Below are 11,878 nucleotides of genomic sequence, written 5' to 3'. Positions count from 1 at the left end.
CATATATAATATATCAAACTAAGAATGGCTGAGAATTAAAGAACTCATTATTCATTGGACTCTTAAAACGTGATATCATTAAAAGATTGTTGTTTTTTGTAGAATACAGATTACATAATAATTTTAATGTTGAGTTCTCTTTATGTTGGCGAACTCAAGTTTCATTTCATTTCGTTTCATTTTACTTTGTTAATCAAAATATTGTTCTTTCATATGAGCAATTATTTACTGATATCAAGTCGTAAACTTAATATTTGAATTGAAGTCACAAAAATTGCCAAAATATGTATTATTGCAGCATGTATGAAAAAATGTGACCTAATTGCTTCTTCGCCCTTTTCTCTCTGTTTCCCTTCCACCATCAATTTCTTCTCTTCTCTCTTCCACTATTTCTATTCTTTTCTGCTTTCCAATTCATTTCCTCTATCCACTCATATTTACATTTTTTTTAAATATTTTTCTTTTTTTTTTATTGATCAGTGAGTATCGATTTAAATTTATTGATGATATACTTTGTTACATATATGTCTATATTGAAATTTGTTCGTAGTGCTATACGTTTTTTTACCTTTTTTCCGTTAATTATTTATACGGAATCATGTTCATTCACATAAATTATCTGTAAAATTTCCGTAAATAAAATCAGTATTTTACATGGGAATTTCGTAAAAGTACGGTAATTTTATTGAAAAGGAATTCGTAAAATTACGGACAAAAAAAAATTCCGGCAGCAAAATTTCCGGACAATTTTTTTTTTCTGTTAATTATTTATACGGAATCATGTTAATTCATGTAAATTTTCTGTAAAGTTTCCGTAAATAAAGTCCGTATTTTCAAGAATTGTAATTTACGGAATCTTGTATATTTTACAGAACTTTTCCATAAATTACCGCTTTCTGTAAATTTACGGGAAAAAAAAGTCCGGAAATTTTGCTGCCGAACTTTTTCCGTTAAAAAACGAAAATTTGTCTAACAGTGCAATGTTTTTGGAATAACCGGAAGTGAAACAATAGTCAAATGAGGCTCCCATGAACAAATCGCGCGTGCTGCAATGCGTGCATGTTTTGTACATGAACCAATGGAGAAGTAAAAAGAAATCCGAAGTCCGAAAAAAAAATCGCATTTTCATCTTGAAAATTTGTGATTCTAATATTCGTGGTTCTCAAGCATGTTGCGTCAATTGAAAGATGAGATCCTACTTTGTAAATTTTATGTACAATTTTTTTTTAGTTTTGCTTACTTTGAAAACATTGACTCTAATGCTTTGAAGAAAAATACAAGTGATTCAAAATGAAGCTATCCTTAAATTTGGACAAAGTTTTCATAACGCGAAAACGGCTTCGTCAGAGGTGAGTGAATTCGGAAATACGGCTAGGCACCCAAAGGGTTAATCCTACCATCCTCTATCCAGGGCAGGGGGGAAGCTTTCTGAACATTTGGACATAGCTGAGCAACAGCTCCAATCAGATTTTGAATGTTCTTTGACCCTTTTAGACTTTTACAAAATATCTCCTGAATTACACGAAATATTATTGTGACCACTGTTTGTACAGTCACGATCAAGTCATAAATGGGCATTAGACACTAATCAGTATTACTTTATCCATAATGCTATTATGAGCAAGTTGATTTAACAGGAAAATCAATTTCATGAACATATTCATCATCACAGAAAAACTTTATAACAAGCTTTATTATTCATGTTTTCAGGCTTTCTGATAGTAAAATGGCAAAGAAACTTATGTCTTGCACATAATATGGTAATTAGTATATTATGCTAATTTCAATAATTGCGATTATTACAATGGCTGGGAAAAAAAGAGTCATAAATGCTTTTCCCATTAAAAAAATGGTGAAAGAGCTGTATTATTCTTATTGTATGCTTTATGCTTTATGTATTTAAAATGACACACAAATCATAATATTTACACAAATATGTTGATTAATGAATTAAACTAATTATTGAAATTACGATAAAAGCATTTCTTAAAAGGGAAACAAATGCCACAAATTAATTTATCGACATATTGAACCTTAAAATAGCTGTATTATTTGCAGATATCAAATGGCAAAGAAATGTATTGCACATGTATGTTTGTAATTGATGAACTATGTTAATTATGCTAATATGTAAATATCACTGCACAAAAAGGAAAATAATTGCTGTAAATGAATTATTCGTCATTGAAAATCAAAGAAAAGTTGCATTATCGATGCTTATGTGTCTTCTGTATGAACATTTGCAAAATGGTCTATTATTACATTTATGCTAACTAGCTCATGCGAATTACGCTGATTGCAATGACTGCTTTACTTGAAAAAAAAAGGGTCATAGCCCCTTGCCCTCATTGATTCGGCACCTTAACTCTAAAAGAATTGATTACAAGGAGTATTTTTTTTTATATATCTTCCCCTATCGTTACATGTATAATAATATCAAACTAAGAATGGCTGAGAATTAAAGAACTCATCATTCATTGGACTCTTAAAATGTGATATCATTAAAAGATTGTTGTTTTTTGTAAAATGCAGATTACATAATAATTATAATGTTAAGTTCTCTTTATGTTGGCAAACTCAAGTTTCATTTCATTTCGTTTCATTTTACTTTGTTAATCAAAATATTTTTCTTTCATATGAGCAATTATTCACTGGTATCTAGTCGTAAACTTAATATTTGAATTGAAGTCAAAAAAATTGCCAAAATATGTATTATTGCAGCATGTATGAAAAAATGTGACCTAATTGCTTCTTCGCCCTTTTCTCTCTGTTTCCATTCCACCATCAATTTCTTATCTTCTCTCTCTCTCTCTCTGCCTCTCTTCTCTCTTCCACTATTTCTATTCCTTTCTGCTTTCCAATTCATTTCCTCTATCCACTCATATTTATATGTATTTTAAATATTTTTCTTTCTTTTTTTATTGATCAGTGAGTATCGATTTAAATCTATTTATGATATACTTTGTTACATATATGTCTATATTGAAATTTGTTCGTAGTACTATAACTTTTTTACCTTGTTATTGATGATTTTGTTTGAAATGTAAACTTTCGAAATTCGGCTTTTGCCGCAAAGAAAGGATTTTTGATAAACCATTTTGAATTGAATTGAATTGAATTTTCAGGTCAACATTAAAGTTTATGTGCAAGGCTCTTATTACAAGTGTTATTCCATCCCAGTCATTTCACAATGAAGTTTCAATACAATTATGTTGTGTGCCCTCGCAAATCACGATATTTCTGGTTATTTTCATGATTGGGCGAGACACAATCGCTTTTGCCATGTTTTATTTTAGAAATAGTAAGCTTAGTAAGAAAAAAAAAATATTGAAAAAAGCTGGCCCGATTTGTCCAGGTCAGAAAAGGGCAACACAATTTTTGTTCAGGCCTTAAGTGAATGCATTCATACAATCTACCATGTGTTTGGGAGTACATGTTTAAATAGCAAATCAGCGTTCCTATTGTAAGATATCTACTGATTAAAAAATATCTGTAAAAAAATTATGAATTCTGTAAACTTGTTTTTTTACGGAAATGTGTAAATTTACATGGGAATTTTGTAAAAGTACGGTAATTTTACAAAAAAGGAATCCGTAAAATTACGGATAAAAAAAAAATCCGGCAGCAAAATTTCCGGACAATTTATTTTTTCCGTTGATTATTTATACGAAATCATGTTAATTCACGTAAATTTTCTGTAAAATTTCCGTTTAATAAAATCCGTATTTTCAAGAATTGTAAATTACGGAATCTTGTATATTTTACAGAACTTTTCCATAAATTACCACTTTCTGTAAATTTACGGGAAAAAAGTCCGGAAATTTAGCTGCCGGACTTTTTCCGTAAAAAAACGGAAATTTGTCTAACAGTGTATGGAAGGTGTCTGCTGAACTATGGAGTACACGCGAAAGAGTGACGTGCGTCATATTATATAGTGGACAGTATTTCTTCATCATGACTTCTTTAGTCCGAGGATCATCCTCTGTAAAGACAATGTCTAAGTCAGTTAGTCAATCAGTGGAACAAAGTGACTCTGTTTTGGTCCAGCAGGTCATTAAAGACATTCTTCAAAGTAAGAGCTTTTTATCTCTGGTGGAAGGATCAATCGCAAAGCGGGTCAAAGCGATCGATGGAAGAAACAATAGAAAAAACAAAGTGCCCTCATCATGGAACTCAAAATAAGCAATAATGACAAATCCAGGGAGCTCACCGAAGTCAAAAGGCAGATTAGTTTCCATAATACCAATCTACAGGCAATTGATCAAAAGCTAGATGCACAAGAACAGTACTCACGAAGAAATTGTGTAAGGATCTTTGGCTGCCCAGAAAGACTAGGGTAAAAACCGACATCATCGTTTTAAAAGTTGCAAATGAACATCTCCAGGTAGACCTCAAGATCGAGGACATTGAACGCTCCCACAGGGTGGGTCAGAGGAAAGAGCATCCCAACAGAGATCATCCAAGAGGAATCATAGTCAAATTTAAATCCTATCGGAAGCGCCAGGAGTTCATCTCAAAGCGACGCAAGCTGAAAGGTCAGAAAATGTCCATCGTCGAGGACCTCACAGCTAGAAATAAAAAACTGCTCAATGAGACGAGACAAAATGACAAAGTGGACAGAACATGGAGTAAAGACGGACGCATATTTGCCGTGTTGAAAGGAAAAGAGAATCAAACAAAACTAATCCATAACATTGATGTTCTAAAGAAGTTATAGTTCACATCTTGCAAGTAATGGACAAGCTGATTAGAACTGAACAGACTTAATCTCGATTTCATTGCATCAATCCTGGTGGAGTTTTTCCCATTCTGAACTTTAATATCTTATTTGAAGATTGTTGTATTTGTGTCTTTTTTTTAATTTCATGTATGTACATGTATATTTATGTATACATGTATATTTTTAACATGTTTCATTATCTCTACTCTATCATCCGATTGATAGAACTCGTAAGTCCTTTTTTTTTTACATGTATGTTCTTTTCTTTTTTTTACCTGTATGTAATGTATTTTTGGAGGAGATCAATTTTTTATTCAATTATACCTTTCAATATCAAATCTGGAGAAATGTGTTTCCTTTTAAATATATATACACTTTTATGGAATTTCATTCATAGCTGTTATACTATTTCACACTTAGTCTATGGTTAGTACTCTTCATGATAAAGATCCTGATATAAATGTATTAAATCCTTCCTATTCATACAACTGTTATACCACAAATGAGTTCAATTTGCAATTTAATATATCCTCTGGTTTTAGCATAATACATTTTAATGCTCGAAGTCTACAAAATGATTTTGACGAAATTACAGACTTTTTATCATTATTAACACACTCTTTTTCTGTTATTGCCATTTCAGAAACTTGGATGTCTAAAACTCCACTTATTCCCTTTAAAATAGAGGGATATACTTTTATTCATTCAGATAGGCATATCGGACGTGGAGGTGGGGTTGGTTTATTTATATGTGATAATATCAAGTTCAAAATTTGTAATGATGTTATTCAAACAGATGAAGAAAAAGACTGTTGCGAAGCATTATTTATTGATTTTAGTGAAAATAATATTAACTTTAGAGTTGGTGTCATGTATAAAAAACCAATCTGTAATAATAATGTATTTTTTAACTTTTACAACAGATTACTTTGTGAGATTTCATGTTCACGTAAGAAACTCTATATTTTAGGAGACCTTAATATTGATTTATGTAAACATCCTTTGGAACATGATGCCTGTACTTTCTTGAACATCAATTCACCTTTCGGTTTATTCCCCGTTATCAATTCTCCTACTCGTATAACTTCTAACAGTGCAACACTTATTGATAATATTTTTACAAAATGTCATAGATTCTAAACTTGATTGTGGTTCTTTAAGTGTTGATATTACTGACCACTTACCTATTTTTTTCATAAAAAATATACAATTATCTAAGAATAAGAATCAAAATATATCTCGTAAGTTGTCAGTCGAAGGAATCAATAAGTTAAATCATGAGCTTTATAACTTGGACTGGTCCCCTGTTTATATATCTAACGATGTGAATGAAGCTTATAATATACTTTTATCCATGTTCATTCCTATGTTAGATAAGTGTTACCTATTAAGAAAAATAAAGTTTGTAACATAAAGATTCGGAAACCATGGATAACCCCAAAACTTACGAGATATATCAAATGCAAACACAAGTTATACAAACAATTTATAAAAAATTAAACATCTTCCAGTGAAGCTAAATACAAAAGACATCGTAACAAAGTTAATAATTTATTGCGCAATGCCAAGAAAATGTATTATTTTAATAAGTTAAGTCAAAGTAAAAACAATGTTAAAGGGACATGGTCAATTATCAACAATATACTAAAAAACTCAGAAAAAAATACTCCAGACTATTTTATTTGTAATGAGAAAGAAATCAATGATCCACATAGTATTGCCAGAGTTTAATTCCTATTTTGCTAACTGTTGTTCAACAGCATTGGAATCATCGTCTCCTGTTAATAGTGAATGTAGCATCACTATTGATAATTATCTTGCTGATAGCTGTCCGAAGTCAATATTTTGTAAGCCTGTTACAGAATTTCAAATTGCTGAAATTTGTAAATCATTAAAAAACAGTTATTCATATGACTTTAATTATTTAAATGTGAATATTATGAAGCAAATTATTTACTCCATTGTGAAACCTTTAGTACATATTTTCAACATGTCTATTGAAACTGGTAATGTTCCACTCAAATTTAAAATTGCAAAAATAGTGCCCATTTATAAAAAGGGAGATTGTCATGTTTTCAACAATTATCGTCCAATCTCTATTCTACCCTGTTTTTCTAAGTTGATTGAGAAATGTATTTATAATCGAGTGTACTCTTTTCTTTGTAGCCACAATATTATCACTAACAGCCAATATGGATTCAGAAAAAATCATTCTACTTCCCATGCAATTATAGACATTCAAGATAAAATTATTTCATCTATTAATAATAATAAGTTTGGGTTTGGGATATTTCTGGATTTGTCAAAAGCATTTGACATTGTGGATCACAATATCTTGTTATATAAATTGAATCATTATGGTTTACGGGAAATGTTTTGAAATGGTTTACTAGCTACTTAGATAATCGCTACCATTATACATATTTTGCAAATTGTTCTTCAGATAATACTTTGATTAAATATGGTGTGCCCCAAGGGTCAATTCTTGGCCCCCTGTTATTTTTATTGTACATTAATGATATCACCAAATCCTCAAAAAAAATTGAATATATACTTTTCGCTGATGATACAACTCTGTTTTATACACAACCAAACACAGAAAATTTACAAGAAAATATTGAATCTGAACTCTGCAAAGTTATCACATGGTATAAGACTAATCGATTGATAATCAACTTCAATAAAACATATTTTGTTCCATTCCACAATAAATATAGCAATGTGAGTAATGAAGTAGAAAATATTGTCCTATCCATTGACTCGAAACCTTTAAAAAAAGTCAGATGAAGTTAATTTTCTAGGTACTTATGTTGATAAAAATTTACAATGGAAGGTACAATTAGACTATATAAACAACAAAATATCAAAGTGCGTCGGTATTTTGTTTAAACTCAGACATTATTTACCCCTATCTGCTCTGCTTACTTTGTATAATTCCTTAATATTACCTTATTTAAAATTTTGTATACCACTTTGGGGCAATTGCAATCAATCAAAGCTAAACACACTATTCAAACTGCAAAAAAAAGCAGTACGGATTTGCACAGGAAGTCATTATCTTGCACATTCTGCACCATTATTCAAAAAATTAAACATATTGAATGTTTATGACTTATACATTTATTATACTGCCGTTCTTGGATTCTTTTATTTTCAAAATGTTTTACCATCGAATGTTTTACAGATGTTTCAGATAAATAGCAATGTTCACAATTATAACACTCGAACAAACAATGATTTTCATTTAATTAAAGTTTCCTCAACCTTCACAAAAAAATCATTCCGCTTTAGTTTTCCCACTGTTTGGAATTCCATTCCTCGTAACATACGATCATACACAAATCTAACTTTATCTAAAAGATGTCTTTAAAAATCCCTCTTGTCCAAGTATTAAATATTTTGCTCTCCCTATTTTACATGTTTTTGATGTCATCCTACATTATTATAATGATCTAGATATGCCTGTGTAATATATATTATAATTTCTTTTGAGAACTTATTCTCACAAGGCCTCTGCGCTTTTCTTCTCAAGTTCTCTTTCATTCAATTATGATATTTAATCAAGGCAATGTTTTGTTGATTTATGAAATGATTTACTCTGTATTATTATATGCATTTCTAATTTGTTTGCATTGTACATATGTTTTTTAACCTATTTGGCCCGAATTCACAAAGGTGGTTTCGTTTGAAACCATGGTTTTTAGAAACCGTGGGTTTTAGAAACCATGGTTTTTCAAAAACCATGGTTTCTAAAACTTGCTATTCACAAACGATGGTTTCTAAAACCCACGGTTTCAACAGTGGTCTCAAATGAAACCATGGTTTCAACATTGGACTCAAATGAAACCATGGTTTAAACCGTGGGTTTTACCTCAAAACCAGGGATTTCCCCTTTTTTAGCGTGTACTGAGCATGCTCAGTTCATTGAAAACGTACATTATACAGCTAGCACTGGCGAGAGGGCGCTATTTTCTTCTTGTCTTGTTCGGTCACGACCAACATAGCAGCAAGGAAAAACCGTCTTTTTGGATATATTTTGGAACTCTGATTGATTAATTTTGGAATATATGATTTTTGGACAACTATAGTCGAGGTATGTGAAAGATTTTAGAAATATTATCGAAGATTAACTCGTTAGTGACATTTATAACATTTGGTCATTTGTATTTTGAATATGGCGGCTAGAGACGCCGTACGTGACACGTATTCTGAGAAAGCTGATTACGTCATAGCACAGGAACGGAACAAAGCACTCTCGCGAGTAGTTTCGAGAAACGAAATCACAGGAATTCAGAAAATCAGAGGATTGTGGCGAATATACCTGTTAAGTCAAAACTCTCGAATCAATCTCATTACCAATGGTCTGAACTTGAATAATGCAATTGTGGCTGTATTTGACACTAACCCTTTCGTTAGCCAAGGTGAAGATACACTTCGCCTTCTCGTGAAAGACGTACCGCTATCAGCAAGTGATACTTTGATAACAGAAGAACTAGAGAAAATGAAGTGCAAAGTTGTTGGAAAAGTCTCGCTACAGCGACTGCGAATTGATGGCAGACTGACGGACTGTTTGACAGGAGATCGTGTAGTCTACATCGAGAAACCAACACACTCCTTACCCAGACACATCATGTTTGGCCTCTTCAGAGGAAGAGTGTATCATTCTGGACAAGATTCGAACAATGCCTCAACAGCGACCTGCTCGAACTGTCTCGAAGTAGGACATCACCGATCCCAATGTACCAAGGATGTGACCTGCAAACAATGCAACAAATCAGGTCACATTGCTCGTGAATGCAGGGAGGATTTTCCACCACTTCAGAGCACCAGTGATGCCCCTCTACCCCGAGACCAGAGACACGATGAGATGCCAAACGATACCCGTCAATACAGCGACGCGACGCGACTGAAGCGAAGTCAAGGTGCCACGCCCACACAAGGAGTCCCGAGTCCAAGCAACGAGACGCTAACCACCATGACGACAGAACAATCGGAGATCGTTCAATTCATCCGCAGTGCGAGAGATGAGTCCGAGGATAACAATAACCCAACGGACATGCGCACTCGTACATCGCGGGGTAAGATGCAATCACGTGATAAACCCGCGACGCCACTGAGAGCCGACTCACCTATAGAAGCAGTGAAATCACAATCGAAAATCACCAAATTCACTTCTAAAGTGCCACAATCACAACACAATATGGAAAGACCAACCGGCAACGAGCACGATGAATGTCATTCGTATGACGACTACTCGACAGCAGAGTCAGAAAACGACGATAAGTCAGAAAGCTTGCAAGAATATTCTGAGCTTTCAGCAGAATCGCCTGAGATAACACCAACAAACCGAGAAGCAAAAAATCCAGTAAACACAAAGAGAAAACAAAAAGCACAGAAAAGACAACCAAAAAAGAAATGAAATATGATCATCAACTTAACACTACATTGGTAGCTATGCTTAGTCAATCAATGGAGAACTGTGTTATGCAACTAAACAGTATTATAAGTAATATATGGAAGCTGAATGTAGAAACCTGCTTAAAAGGAAATATGATGGAAATTTTGCCTATTGCTGTTAGCTTAATTATACATGTAATGTTAATGCCAAAAGAATCACTGAATTATAAACATTCCGAGAAAGAGGCTAATGTATATTATAAACGACATTTCTTTGTTATTTGGCAAAAGACTTCAGTTGGAAAGATAAAGTTATCTGCTATGGAGACATTTATAAATATACCCATTGAAACCTACCTGTTCTCTTCATCAAAGGTATTTCAGACATTTATGTTTGGTTCTTTATCAGACCATATCATTGGCATTGAGGAAGAACAATGCATGGAGTTCAAATGTCTCAACTTAAAATATTTATGTTCACTTGCCATCTTTTAAGTCTGAATGTTAGAGGTCTTAGAAACAAGGAAAAGAGAAATCAATTATTTCGTTGGTTTAAACATCAAAAAGCAGATATTGTTTTTCTTCAGGAAACATTTTGGTCACATGATTTAGAATTTATTGTCAGAAATGAATGGCGAGGGCCCTGTTTTTTCTCTCATGGAAGTAATCATTCATGTGGAGTCGCTATATTGTTTCAACAAAACCTTGTTATAGAGAATGTTGAAGTTAAGCACACAAAAGATGGTAGGTTATTAATTATGCATGTGATGATAAATGATACAAGCATAATTCTTGTAAATGTGTATGCACCAACACAAAAGAAATATAGAGATAATTTCTTTTGTTCTTTGCTCCAAGATATTGACAAGAAGTGTTTTAGTGTTGATTCACGAAATTCCGAAATTATACTCGGTGGTGATTGGAACTGTATAATTAACGTAAAGAAAGATGTACAAGGATCAGAAAATAGTTATTACAGTAAACATAAATATTTACAGAAAATAATTAAGAAACATAATCTTTATGACGTCTGGAGGAAAATGCATCCTCAAATGAAACAGTTTACATGGAGAAATGTGTCCCTTAAGAGAGCATCACGGTTAGACTTTTGGTTAGTAGATAAAAATATATATAATAAATCAATATCAACAGATATTAGACCTGCTATTCGAGCAGACCATAATGCAATTTCTTTGAAGGTAACTTTACAGAGGACTAAAAGAGGTCCAGGTTACTGGAAAATGAATGAGTCTATTTTAAGGGACAGATCTTACCAAAATCAAATTTGTGACATAATAGCATCTTTTTCAAACACACATTTATCTGCAATGTCAAAATGGGAATTTTTGAAAATAAAAATTCGTGAATTAACACAAAGATATTGCAGAAATAAGTCTGTTAAGAGAAAAAATACTAAGTTAGCTTTGGAAGAGCAACTATGTTTTTTGGAGAAGCAAATAGATGTTAATGTGCAAAATATAGATACAGAAAACAGGTACGCTAGTGTTAAAGAAAAATTAGAAAAGTTTTATAAAGCAGAAACAAAAGGGGCCGGTATCAGGGCGAGGATGAAATGGATCGAAGAAGGAGAAAAGAATACGAAATACTTTTTAAGCCTTGAGAAAAACAATGCTAAGAAAAAAGAAATAAAACAACTAAAATCTCAAAATGGAAAAAGAGTTTTGAATGAGCATGATGAAATTATAAAAGAGGTTAGAAGATATTATGCACAATTGTATACAAAAGATCTGATTGGTGTTA

The sequence above is a fragment of the Lytechinus pictus genome, chromosome 5 (genome assembly GCF_037042905.1).
Source record: "Lytechinus pictus isolate F3 Inbred chromosome 5, Lp3.0, whole genome shotgun sequence".
NCBI lineage: Eukaryota > Metazoa > Echinodermata > Echinoidea > Temnopleuroida > Toxopneustidae > Lytechinus > Lytechinus pictus.
Note: the sequence above shows the minus strand (reverse complement) of the source record.